Raw genomic sequence first — 14,436 nt, forward strand, 5'->3', positions numbered from 1 at the left:
TTTAGAAGGCAAATGTAGCCTACTGAGAAATACTGTATGCTTTTTGCTTGCAAAATTCACTCTAAAAAATTTCATAGTGAGTGAATTGACTTTATGATTCCTTGTGAAAAGGGCACTGTAAGGTGCAGACAGGGACAAGCCAAATGACAGGATACCAGTTATATACTGGATACCAGGCCTTGTCTGGTGAACAAAATGTTTTTGGCCTTAGAAAAATTTATATGATATCACTGACCTTTGAAGAATCAATTAACTTGCTTAACATTCTACCCAAAACTTTACTGAATATTTTAATAGAAAATATGAATATGTTGATAGGTATTTGTTATATATTTATAAGTACATATAAATTCAGGTTTTATGGTTCTAAATGATTGTTAGGACAACAATTTTGTACACTATTTGTTGCCAATTTTATGTGGGGTTATGTCTCAATAAACCAATCAGAAGTTAAAATATCTTAAGTCAACAATGCATTTAATACACCTAGCCTAACAAACATCATAGCTTGGCTAGTCTATCTTAAATGTGCTCAGAACATGCAGCCTACAGTTGGGCAAAGCTGTCTAACACAAGGCCTATCTTATAATAAAGTGCTGAAAATCTCATGTAATTTGTTAAATACTGTACTGACAGTGGAAACCAGAATGGTCGTTATGGGCACCGAATGTTTGTTGGTGTAGTGATGGTTCACCCTGGTGATCGTGGGGCTGAATGGGAGCTGCAGCTTGCTGCCCTGCGCAGCATCAAAGAGAATTGGACCACATTACACTAGCCCAGGAAAAGGTCTAAATTCAAAATTCCAAGTACTGTTTCTACCAAATGCATGTCATTTTCACACCATGTAAAATTGAAAAATTGTAAGTTGAAGCATTTTAATCAGGGGCCATTTATATTTATTTGCTCAGTTCCTCCTTTATGTAAACCATTTCCTGCCCATCCCAAGTCTCTTTTTAAATGTGCCAACCAAAAGCCTGCCTCCCACAAAGGGCAAGGAGTTTCATTTCTTTTAATTTAAAAAAGTTTCTTTCTTCTCACCTTGTGCTTCTCTTAAGGCATTATTGGTTGTGTTTATTTGCTCCTGTGTGTCAGTTTCAGCTTCATTGCTAAAGTGCTGTTTTCTTTTATTTGTAATTCTTGAGTCCAGTCATTTCATTTCCAATTTTTTAATTCTCATTTATGTTGTTCTTTCAAGTTTACTATCATGTTAAAGGTGTTTTTAAGCTTGTATTGAAATAAAGCATTCATTTTAATCTGGTGCTTGAGCAGGTCTGTTTTTTTACGATTCTTACTCTCTCTTTACTTATAATAATTTGACCTCATTGCTTTTTCCGTTGCTCACGTTTTTGTGCAATGATTTTTCCTAAACTTGTTGAATGATTAATTCAGGTAGCTTTTCTAACTTTACAAAGCTTCATCCTCTGTTGCTTCATGTGGTTCAGAAATAGGGTGGCTGCTTTTCTCAGATGTCCTAGCCCCGGTCCTCTCCCACATTTTTTTTTTTTGGTCTTGCCTGTCAGTTTTGATTGTATTTTTAGAAGTGTCTCCTTACTGGGGGCCCTTTCCTGGAAGGAAGCCCTGATGGATCGGTGTTGCTGGTGCACTGGGACTTTGAAGGTCCAGCACCTTCAGACCTTCTCACTGTGGCCCCTAGCATTCACCCGCTATTGAGGTTAAACCTCTCCCACGTTCAGCTGCAGTTTTCAGATTGGCCCGGTGTGTTTTTCTGGTAAATATCGATTCTCTATTTTGGGGTTTTCCGGTAAATTTGTCAGGTGCCTCACTGCTTCCCTGTCCTTCTTCCTACAGAGATACCTGATACCAGATCTTGTATTTGCTGGGTTTTCCCATTCACTTGAATTTTGGGATTTGTGGACATACTTTATCACCTAATTTTGTTGAAAATGTTCTCAATAGGTTTGGGTTATTCTATTTAGTTGCTCTCTTTTTACAAGGGGGTTTGGAAAAATCCAATAAATATGTTGCCATAATCTTCCAAGAATCCTTTAAGTTTCTTTAATTCTTGATGTTAAGTTTAAAATTCAGTGTTGAATTAGTTACAGAGGAATCATATTAAATATTCATTTTTTTATCTTAATTATGTATTATTTGAACTAGTGAATATATGTTTGTTTTTGGGTTAGTGTGGGTTTGAATTTACAGGGCATCCACTTTGTTATTATGTGAGATCCTGAACTTACTGGCAGGTGACGGATTGCCCTGAGTCTGTCCTTGTGGGTTGGAATTGTCCTCATTTGGTGCCCCGCCCGTTTCCCATTCAGTGGTTAGTGAGCACTCAGTAGTGCTCTCTTTAGACTCTGTAGTGAGCAATCAGTGACTTTTTAAAGAAACACTATGTCCCTTTCTATTTGTCAGTTGCTACTTGAAAACTTTGAGAATGAAAATTTTAGAATTTAATGTGAGTTTTTTGGTAAAGAGATTCCTTAAGGAATAATAGTCTTAAAAAATTATTTTGGAAGAATGAAATGCTGCCATTTGTGACAACATGGATGGACCCTAAAGAGTATTATGCAAAGTAAAGTAAGTCCTATGGAGACAGACAACTACCATGTGATTTTGCTTATATGTGAAGTCTTAAAAAAAAAACAAAACCAAACAGAAACAGAGTCATAAATACAGATAACAAACCGGTGGTTGCTAGAGGTAGGGGCTGGAAAGATGGGCAAAATAGGTAAAGGGCATCAAGATTTACAAACTTAGAGTTATAAAAACTATAAATAAATAAGTCATGGGGATGAAAGGTACAACATAAGGAATACAATCAATAATATTGTAATAACTTTGTATGTTAACAGCTGGTAACTACAACTTAAACCATAATGAGCCTTTGGCAATGTATGTAAATGATGACTTGCTATGTTGCACACCTGAAACTAATATAATATTGTATGTCAATTATACTTCAATTAGAAGAAATTTGGAATCATAAATGTAAAATTCAAGGTTTAAAGTAATTGGTTAGGCACAGGTATGTAGGTAAGGTAATGGGATCAATTTGTGACATACATTATTACATTAGTTGCTGTCATCAGAAACACAAGTAAATACAAGGCAGTCCCTGAAGTCCAGCTGGCCTTCCTCTCTTCCCCTTTTCCTCTCTTTCTCCATCTTTTCCTCCCTTCCACAGTTCATCACATTAAGCTGACCATTCATCCTTCCTATCTCTGTGAAGCTGGTTGGCATTCTGTTAGTGTCCTTGTTTTCTTCTCTCAATGTGTCATAAGATTGGCCTTACTTTTGTAGTGCTTGCACACACACAGGAAAGGACATTAATGGAGGTGGTGAGTGTGCATGCTCCTATTTGTGTGTGTGTGTGTGTGTGTGCGTGCACACACCACGTGTGGATATTTCATACAGTTTTGAATGAATGCTTTGAACATTTCGAACTCAGGTCAACTTTCCACCAAGTTTTTCTCCAGTTTGAGGGAAATGAGTTTTAAGTGGCATTAAAGAATATAACTAAACTCTCAAAACTAACTGCATATTTGATTCATATTGATTAAATGACAGAGGTTTTAGTTCTTTTCTCTTTTTAAGTATTCTTGAGTTAGGCATGATTGGATGTGTTGTGATCACCACAAAGCATCATCAAATAATGACCCATAGACAGAAACTCCCCTCTGAAACATGAGCCCATAGCTCTGGTGCCTTATCGTTTCTGTGCCTTGCATATACTAGGTGTTCAATGAATGTATGAATGAAATTCATAGTTCACATTAAATACAATTCATCATATTATTCTGAGCCCCCCAAATAAGGAGTCTTGTTCTATGATGGTTTTAAATTCAGAACAGTTTTATGTTTCCTTGGAAATAAAATACCAATCCACATTGTACCTGCAGTGTGTGTGCGGGACAGCAAAGGAGAGATTTGTTTCACCATCTCACATATCAAATCGAATGACTGACTGCTGAGAGACTAGAAACATAAGATAGATTAAACCCTATGACCCTCTCAATAGCCAGATCTTTCTAGCCCTGTGTATGGTTCTTTTATTTAACTCCTATTTGAGAAGCTGAAAGTATTATAAAGTAATTTGATAGAAATATAAATATTTGTGGCTAAATATTAATATGTTAGTACTTTGGGTAAGGAATAATTTCTTCTAATATGCTTGGGAAAAAAATCTGTTCTCTATTAGACCATGGAAGAGATTTTAAAACTTCTTGACTTTTATAGCCTCTGTTAGAAAATAATTGAATCAGTCTAGTTCAGTAAACATTTATTGACTACCAGGTACTGTGTTAGGCCCTGGAGAGACAAAATGAGTAAGACATGATATTTACCCTCAGAAAATATAGATAAATACAAAGTGGTGCGGTAAGTGAAATGGCTGAGAGTGTAGAAAGTATTGCAGAAACCTGGACTAGCCTGAGGTGATCAGGACTGGCTTCTTGGAGGAGTGGACATTGAAGAAGGAGAATGTAGTGTCAGATGGAGAGGGTAGCAGCATGTTCTGGGAGGAGTGGATGGCAGATGCAAAGAGGGAAGAGGGGCTTACCATGTGTGTTTAGTATTGCCGGAGGGCCCACTGAGGAGAGACGGAGTGCTGGCAGTGAGGCTAGTCCCTGCGTACATGTAAGTGTGCTCAGGCTGTTACCCTAGGGGCTTTCCAAGGATTTAAAAAAATTAGCAGTGGGGTCCTTCCTTTATAGGCAAGTCAGTATGTACAACAGGTATGAGGGAATGTAACAGAGCTCAAATTCAAGGATTTTTTGTGAGTAATATTGGCAGGACCCAGTGATTAAGCAGGTTCAGGTTTCCTGATTGGGTGACTGAGCAGGAAGTGGCTCTGGCGGGTGTGATATTCAACATGGGAACCCACGTTGTGAGGGATGATGATGAGTTGCATGGTGTATATTGTGGAATAGAGACTTGATGGAGGGGCTGGTGATTGGTAAGCGGATGGAGACTTGCCGGCGCATACCTGGTCTGTACAGCCGTGGGAGCGGATGAGCTCAGTCAGAGTAAAGGGGCTGAGGCAGGCCTTCAGGACACCAACCTGAAGGGGAGGAAAAGGGGTGCGAGTATGAGGAGGACCAGGACAGTGTGCTGGCCTGCAAACTGAGGGAATCAAGAGTTTCAGGAAGGGTAAAGAGCAGTCAGTTGTGTCAGATGCAATAGATGTTGAGTTTTAGAAGTACTGAAATGTACTTACCAGTGAGTTCATTAGCATCCTTTTTCAGAGCCATCTCCCCAGGATGCTGAGGGTAGAAGCTTGACTGTGGTGGGTTAAGGGGTGAATATAAGTGTGAGAATAGAAGTAGCAAGGGTGTGAAATACTTCTGAAAAGTTTGTGTGATAGGGAAGGAGGAGGAGAATAGCAAGAAGGAATGCAATTTTGAGAACATGTGAATGTTTGTGGAATAAGTATAAAGAGCTGAGAGAGAGAGGAAGGTTCAGCATAAGGATTGGAAGGAGATAATCAATGACACTGAGCTATAAAGGGCATGAGAGAAAGGCACATTTCACAGGCAGAGAGAAGGCAGCTGGCTTTAACCTGGAGGAGAACTTTATTTTCCAAAAGCGGAGGGAAGGAAGACAGGCTGGGGGTCTGGCTGGTTAGTATTTCTGTGGGTAGTGGGTGGGAATTGAAGAGGGGCATTCCTAATGCCTTCACATTTCTCCAGGGAGTTGGAGGTAAGATTGTCTGTGGGGAGGTTGGGAGTGAGCACCTGAGCAGGGGTGTGGTGGCGGGTGGGAATCACCCCTGGATGAGAACTGCTGTTCTATATCAGGCTAAGAGATCCTCAAAGGACCATTCCATATTCCTCCTTGTAATTCCCAGACTGTTCATTAAATCACTGGGGATGACTCCAGGATTTGAGAGATAATAATGTAGAGTGGATTCACCCTGTCCCTTCCCTCCACTCTCCTCCCATCTCCAGAAGCTCTCTTCATATCTAGAATTAAATGTAAGGCAGATACAGACCCTGACCGCCTCCTATATCCTAACCATTGACTGGCTGTGTGACCCATGTGACTGACTGACTAACCTCTTAGCTTCCATGTGTTTTTAGCTGGAACATGAGGTAATGAAGTTAAATGGGCACCATGTTTGAAGACATTTATCACAGTGGGTATTCAGCACACACTAGTTTAATACTTTTGATTGATTGATTGATTTGATTCGTTCAGCACATACTGAGTGCAGAGGCCCTGAGCTAAAACAGCCGGAGAGTGCATTAATCACATCCACACCCAGCAGGTCCTGTTGTCACTGAGTTCCTACTCTGATGTGGGAGACAAGTGTGCGTTCTTTGTGGCGAGTTCTGTACTACTTAAGGCATGAACCAAGTGCTAGGGAGCCCGGAGGAGGTGAAAGGACCTGAAGAGCTGTTGGGAAGGCATGTCTGAAGAGAGTCATTTGTGTAGAGGCTTGACATGAGAGAAAAGTGGGGAGGGACACCCCAGGCAAAGAAACAGGAGGTACAGATGTGTGTGGGGTTGATGAATGGGCACAGTGAGAATAGTGAGAGTGTGCCCTGGCTGGCAGTGGTAAGCAAAAAGGGTTAAAAATAGGTTAGAATCTACTTGTGTAAATATTTCTGAAATTAAACATTGCTCCCCAGTGACCTAAGGTAGATTAGAGCAATTTTCTCCTTTCCGTTCTGTCATTTAGTATTGTTTTTTTCTTACCAAAGTGGCTTTCCAGAATTTCATCTCATTTCTGTTCATTCACAATAATGTTAAGGGTTTTGAAACACCTGGGACGGTATAAGAAGAGTGCTTTTTTTTTTTTTTAAGTTTCTTTCCTTCAGTTGGTTTTGACTGTTTTCATGTGTCTTTAACACATGTTTGAGATTCAAATGAGCTGGATTTTATCACAGTTTTACTAGTGAAAGCAATACTGCTTGGGTAATTTATTAGTGTTTACAACATTTCTCTGAATGAGGTGGTCTCTCTTTGTTTGGAAGATAGAAGAATTGATGCTGGAAAGTTAACTGATTCATAAAAAGTTTTGTTTAATGGAGGAGGAGGAATGCCCAAGCCTCCAGGGCTCCTGTTCATGTTATTTCGGTAACTTGGCCCTTTGGGAAGAGTTCTAAGACAATATCTCTAGTGCTGATGTTGTGGGAACTGAATATATTAATCTTCTAATCTCATAATATATTAATACCATTTGGATATTATTATCATTCAAACATTAACCAGTAAAAATATCTTTAGAAGATACTTTATAAAAGGCATGGTCTAAGCATTAAATACAAATGTAGTTAATACTTATAATTAACTTTTGAGTAATTTACATTTTGTTTATGCCATGTGAAATCAATTATAGTACAGCATGAACTCTTAAAAACCTCTCAATAGGTTAACTATCCCTTGTTGGCTTATTTGTTAACACACTTGTTAATGAAAACACATGAAAGGAAATTAAAGAACACCAGCTCTAATGAGTATATTGTCATTCATATCTACTCATCAAAACCTATCCAAAACCAAATATTTAAGATAGTTTGTTGTCTAACTACAACCTAAATGGATCCTCTGAGAAAATCTCATCTCACGATGTTATCCTAGCCACTAGAATTAAGTAATAGTAATTCGACAGCAGAGGGCACCAAAGATCTATTTCCATCTTACACATTTTCTTGATTAGGTTATAGTTTTGTGCTTTTTCTTTCCATTCTCACTTTCTCTTCCTTCCTCCCTCCCTTCCTTTGTCCCAATATTTATGATCATTAACACTAACCACTTTTTTAAATAGATGGTGGGATTTCCCTTAGCTAATTTTAGAATATTTTAAAAGTACATTAAGACATCAATATGTTTTTGTTTATTAAACCTTTCACATTTAACATTATGCATCAGAATTTCATTTTTAAAGATCTTCATCTTTAAAAATTAAATTATTGTTTTTTCTACCAAAATATTCTTAAGGAATAAGCCAGTTTTTTATATCATACTTAGGAAATTAAAAATTAATTAGAAATGCATTATACATGTGATACAAAAATAATTATTTTTTAAAAATTATATTCATGATTGTGGAATACATAATTTTTCTTATATTCTATTTTTTAAATCAGTATTGGTATGTATAGAAGTGTGTTTATATATGTTAGATATGTAACATTTCCTAGTCTTATTCTTAGTATCCTTGATCTCCAGTTTCGAAGTGGATTCACATTTTTAAAAAAGCCTCCACTCTTCTGTTTCACAGTTTACCATTAAAATCATCTTATGTTTAATGTTTACTGATATAAATCAACTTTGTTTAGGTAGAAATCTAAACCATTTGATATTATACACTGGATTCAGTGTTCTTTCAGGAAAAATAAAAATTAATTTACTAAGTAACTTTAAAAATAGTCTCAAACTATGACAATTAAAATCATTAAAAAATGATTCAGAAGAAATAAGCTTTTATGTCAGGACCATTATAGTGAGTGGTGCAAAAGCAAAATTATTGCCCACGTTTTAAGTTTCTCTAGGCATTGGATAAAATAAAGTATGCTTAAAATATTATAACATTGGTTTTAGGGGACAAAGTTATCTGGTGTTCAGCAGATGAGATTTAACCCAACATATATTCAAATATATAATAACAATAGATGTTAGTAGGTGGATACATCAATATTTTCTCCTCTGCAGATTTTAAGTTATCGTTTGCTCATTGCTGGGGGGTGCTGCTTACGGTGTGCCTGTGTGTGCATATGCTGAACACTTCCCGTGCTTGAATAAGGATTAATCTTATGATGATAGTTCTATCATTTTCCTTGGCTTTTCACCTGAGACTCAATTTTACTTGGTACTCTTAATGGGATTGCCATAGGTTCACTTTCAGTGATAAGCAAGCAATTCAATATTATTTTCCTATTGTTGCATTTCTGTAATATTTTAAGTAAATTCCTTATTTAGTATTTGAATAGCTAAACTTTATTTTTTCTTATACAGTAAATATGAAGTTATAAGAGGCTTAGTACTTATAAGGAAAATGTCAAATACTATATCTGTCTTAACAGCTTTTTAATCATGTATGTATGTAGTTTGCATTTACATGGAGTTTTACTAGCAAATTTGAGACCATTTCATTTGTATTATACCTTGTGATTTAACTTTCCCTGTTAGCGTTTTCCAAGGTTTTAAATTATTGCTTTAAGTACATAGGCTGTATTTTCTCCCAAGCATTTTGCACATAATAGGCACTCCACAAATATTTGTTGAATTGAGTTTAATCTTCTGCCACTGACAATATATAAGTGAGTTTGTGAGTACACATTTCAGGTGTTCTTAATAAAGGTGGCAGAGCAAGCATACTAACACTCCTGTCTAAGAATTTCCAGGATCGGATAGCCTTTATCTGTTTCTATATCTGTATTGAGATCTGTATTGTACCTGTACCTAAAATTAAGAATATATACTGATTTGAATGAGCTAGTTTGCTCTACAGATGTATCTTATGATTAAGCCAAAAGACCCTTGGAGTCTGACAAATGTTTTTATTCATTTTCCTGCAGCTAATCTTGGCGTAACATGTTAGAATATCAAACATGTTAGAATATCAAACATGTTGGTGATCAGCTCTGCTACCTCCATGCATTTAGCTAAAATCTTGCCCTCACAACTTTGCTGGAATTTATATTTTGTTGTAATAAAACTATACTTGTTAAGTCAGTAATATCTGTTGAGAGGCATTACAGGTCATATGCAGGACTCAGTGATGTTAGAAATTACAGTTCATCTACAGGACTTGGGGATAAGTCATTTTTATCTTCTTTCTTTCATCTCCCTCTCTTCTCATCTGCTTTCATTGTTGTTTTCTCCCCCCCACCCCCAACCCCTCCGCTCTGTTTCTGACTGTGGATTGCTCCTGGGTACAGTTGTTGCCACTATGACACATTCAGTAGCACTGAGAGTTTGTGATAAGAGGAGCCACACAATCGTGTGCAGAGGTCATGGTAGCAGACACTAGATAACCTTTCAGTTGCAAGCACATGGCTGTCTGTTGGCACACCTCCCAGAAAGAGACAGAAACCTGGGTAGATCTGATGGTGCTGAAAGGAAGGGGCACATGTGTGGTTGACAGCAGAGGAGAGAGCTTAAAAGTCAACCTTGTGTGCTCACCCTTGACCCCTTTTTCCTTCAAATCATTCTTGCTGCTTCAATAATTTCTTTGCCAAACATGTTTGATTTCATGCTCTTTGGTAGTAATGGGCTCTCTTTCTCCTAAACAAATTTTGTAGCCGTTTCCTGGAAAGATAGTATTTACTAAAGTACTGTGGTGAGCTTCTTGTTTTAACTAATATTGTTATTACCTCTACCCTCATACTAATAGTGTCACATCTGTCTACTTAATATTGATATAAGATGATATTTTACCTTTTGCTGTGATATAACCAACTCAGATGCCAAGCATAGCACCTGAGTCATAGCAACAGCTTAGTATGGGGTAGCTCTCATTATTAATTAGCTTCATATCAATAATATTGGGTATAATGTATTTATTATATATAATTTTATGTATCAGCCAAATTAGTGGTGGTAGGTACAAAGCATTAAGCATAGTGTTTGACATTACACATTCAGTGTTTGAAAAAACAATATAAAACACAGTGGTGTTAGAAGTAAAAGAGTAATGTTCACATTCTTCAGTTCATCCCATCTTCCACATTCTTGGTACTGTTGCTTACTTTTATCTTCCCTCATCTGGATGGCTTCTGTTTCCTCCCAATTCATATTCATGACTCTGATCTTGCTTGCTTCTTTTCAGCCAACACTGCTATTGGATAAACATTTATAAAATGAAATTCAATCACGTTACTCCCCTCCATAAACCTTTAGAAAGTAGTTCTCAAACCTTACTGCATAAAGTCTTCTGGCATTGTCCTTAGGCAGATTCTGGTCCGTTCCCACGTATACTGATACCAGGCCCAGGAATCTGTATTGCAGCAAGCACGCCTGATGATTCCAAGAGAAGCACTGCTTTAGTGGCTCCCAAGCCTGCAGAGTAAAGTTCAAAATGAACCATCCTTTGCATTCTTCATCTTGGTCACCTGTGGCTTCATCAGCATCACTTGATGTTTCCTGCCTTTATCCTTTTTCACATCCTGCTATCTTTCTGTCTTTTGTAAGTCAGGTTAACCTTTTCGTGAGGATTTCCCTGGTCACCCAAAGTAGAGTTGGTATTTTATCTGTTGTACCCCTTATTGGATCTTGCAATCCCCCTTTATTTATAGTACCATTCATTCTGTATATAATAGTGTCTTTCTGCATCATTATCTCTGTTTTGAGTTCCATGACTAGAAAACCATCTTATTTATTTCTGTATCTCCAGTGTCTTGTACAATCATAGGGGAATGTGGAATGAATGAATGAAATAAATATAGGAATGAAATTCAGGAAGTCTTGAATTTTTTTTTTTGCATCCTATTTTGTGTAGTGTAAATTTATCATGTTACTTATGTTATATACATTAGGTTCCTAAACTATAGTTTAGAAATGATATTTGCTTTCTACCTTCTTTTAAACATCATTCATTTTATTCAGAGCAGAGTTTTACACAATGAAGGCAGAATTAGTGTTAATTCTGGAAATAATTTTTGGAAGAGCAGCCACTTTAGATATTAAGTGAAAAAAATTTTTTTGTGTGAGGTATAATTGACATACAACATTATATTAGTTTCAGGTTTACAGCATAATATTTAGATACTTGTATGTATTATGAAATGATCACCACAATAAGTCTAGTTAACATCCAGGAGATACTTCTCAAAAGATGGGTAGAAGTATGATTTGAGTAGCTGTAGGAGAATGAGGAAGGAGCATTATCCTTTGGAAAAGTATCAGTAACTGAAAGGTACTGCAGGAGTACAAGTGCCTGAAACTGTGTGTTCTGGGAGGTTCCAGTGTTTAATTTGGTTGCAGCAGGAGATATAGGGATTGTGGTTAGAGATGAAATTCAAAGAGTAGGCAGCAATACATTTTGGATGTTGTTTTGTGCTCTGCAATGTCTTTGCTTTGCAAAGATTTTATCCTTGGGTTATAAATGCTGTTGAAGCCTCTTAAGCTAGAAAGAAACGCAGTCAGATGGGAGGAGGGTTGAGACAGTAGAAAGACCAGTTAAGGGGATTTGATGTAATTTTACAAAAGAATTGATTAGCGGTTAAAATAAATAAATAAATAAATAAATATTTTTACTAGGTTCTTTGTTCGTTCTGCCAGGTACTCTGATAGGCTTAGGGTTACACAGGATGAGTAAGACCTAGTTACCTTTACAAGACAATGTAAATACACAAAAAACGTAATTAATAAATATAGCCAAGATATAAAAGCTTGTGATGTAGATATAAAATGTTATGGGAGTTGGATTCATTGTGGACTAGCTTCCCTTGGGAAAATTAGGGTCTTGATGGAGGACAAGGGATTGGAGTAGAGCAAAGAATATTTTGGACAAAGAAATAAACAAAAGGACTAATAGGTGAGGTACTATGGTTATGGTGCTAGAGTCTGTTAATTCTGGAAAGGTATTTGGTATCAAACTGTAATGGGTCTTGAATGTTGTGAAGGATTTTGCATTTTATCCTAGAGCTCTATTTTCTACTTATGAAAATAATATGTTGACGATATGCAATTTAAGAAATGTATAGAAGCATGGAGAAAATGAAAATCTTCTGTAATTTCATCACAAAATGTAATTACTCTTAACATGTATTTCTTTCCAGTGTTTCTTGCTGTGTTCAAATATTTGTTTAGGCATTAAATAAGTGGAATTAGAATCATACTCTGTGTACACATGTGTGTGTGTGTGTGTCTGTGTGTAATTTTATCTCATCTAAAAATTGAAATATGGGCATTTTGCCATGTGGTTAAATGTGCCCAGAAAGCATGATTTATAGTGATTGCAGTATTTATTCTATTATCTGACTATGCTTAAATTATTCACCAATTTCCTTATTATTAGTTTATTTAGGTTTTCAATTTAAAGTAATGGGTACTGTACCATTGAACATCTTTATACAGAATCCTTGTCTGTATTTCTGACTATTTAGGATAGGATTCTAGAAGTAAATGCATTGAATCAATCTAAAGGGCTCCCTGTGTATTTTGCCAAATTACTCTTTTAAAAGACTGCTATTTAAATTTATGCCTGCAGTATGAGGATTTGACTTTCACTGTACTCCTGGCTAAGTATTTTTTTAGTGTTTACTGTTTGCTAATTTTATAAATGGCATCTTGTGGTTATTTTAACTGTTATTTCCTTGACAACTAGTTTGAGCAGGCTTCTCCCTATATTTATTGACTACATTTCTTCCTGTGAATTGTCCTTGACCTTTATGGTATTTTCCCCTTTTTCTTTGGGCATTAGTATTTTTCTTATTGATTTAAAGAAATACTTACATAACTCTTCATCAGTCCTATTTCTGGCACATTTATTCCTATTTTTTACTTTTAATGTTTTTATAGTAGTGAATTTTAAATTTATATTTGGAAAGCCCTTTCTCATCTTAAGATCAGATATATTCACCTATGTTTTGATTTATTTTTTAAATAGTTTTATATTTTCTCTTAATAACCCTGATGAATGTCAGTTTTGGGGGAGAAGCGTGGCATGATTAGATTTGACGATATGCCATTTAAGATTAGATTTGTGCTCCAGAAAGAAGTTTTGTGGCTCTGTGGAGCGTGGACTGACCTAAGGAGAGACCCGGGGCAGTTGAAGCCTGTTTAGAGGACAGAAGACGGGGCCTGAATGTGGGGACCGTGGTGGTGGGGATAGAGTAGAAGGGGCTGACGCTGACCTGCTGACTTGGGAGGTACAGCCCGGCTCAGGGAGGCTGGGGCAGGACACAGTGAACGCGAGGCACAGAGGGGCATCCAAACACAAGCAACTGGAAAACCGGGATTGAAATTCCTTCAGGAGGCTGTCCGGCTGATGGTGGCAATTAGGGAGCTACCTGAATACAGGTGGCAGTTGTGATGTGGGAGGACGAATAGGGTTTTTCAGGGCAGGTGGCCGAGAGCGCGGCCAGAATCCGAAGACCCACCAGGAGGGTGTTCTTCCAGAAACTAAGAGAGATGGCTTTTTATTTACATTCCCTCCCCTTCTGTCCCCTCACCATGCTGCCTCCCTCCCTCCCGCCTTCTCTCTCCCTAAAAACAACAATGTCAGATGCTGCAAAGAGACGAGGAAGAGAAGACCGAAAAGTTGCCATTGAATTAGTCTCCCACTTCGCATAAATTTGGCGACATGGGACAGGAGAAGGGGAGAGAGAGATAGAAGAGCGGCATGGGCAAAGGTTAACACTATTTTTAGAATTTAGGCAGACTTGAACATGTTCTCTATTGAGGAAAAAAGATCTGTGAACAGGGAGAGATTTAAGGTAAAATAGAAAAAGGAAGGATTTGATGGTGTGAAACTCCAAAGAATGATAAATGGATTATTCTTTCAGGTGGAACAGAGATAGAATT

At 37.2% G+C, this 14,436-nt stretch overlaps 1 protein-coding gene across 4 annotated transcripts in view; it reads left to right on the top strand.

The window, feature by feature from the left end:
• The window catches only part of WDR7 (WD repeat domain 7), a 354,103-nt gene that overhangs the window by 93,007 nt on the left and 246,660 nt on the right, over window positions 1-14,436 (top strand). The window lies entirely within an intron of this gene.

This window comes from Manis javanica, chromosome 9, assembly GCF_040802235.1.
Source record: "Manis javanica isolate MJ-LG chromosome 9, MJ_LKY, whole genome shotgun sequence".
Classification (NCBI taxonomy): Eukaryota; Metazoa; Chordata; class Mammalia; order Pholidota; family Manidae; genus Manis; species Manis javanica.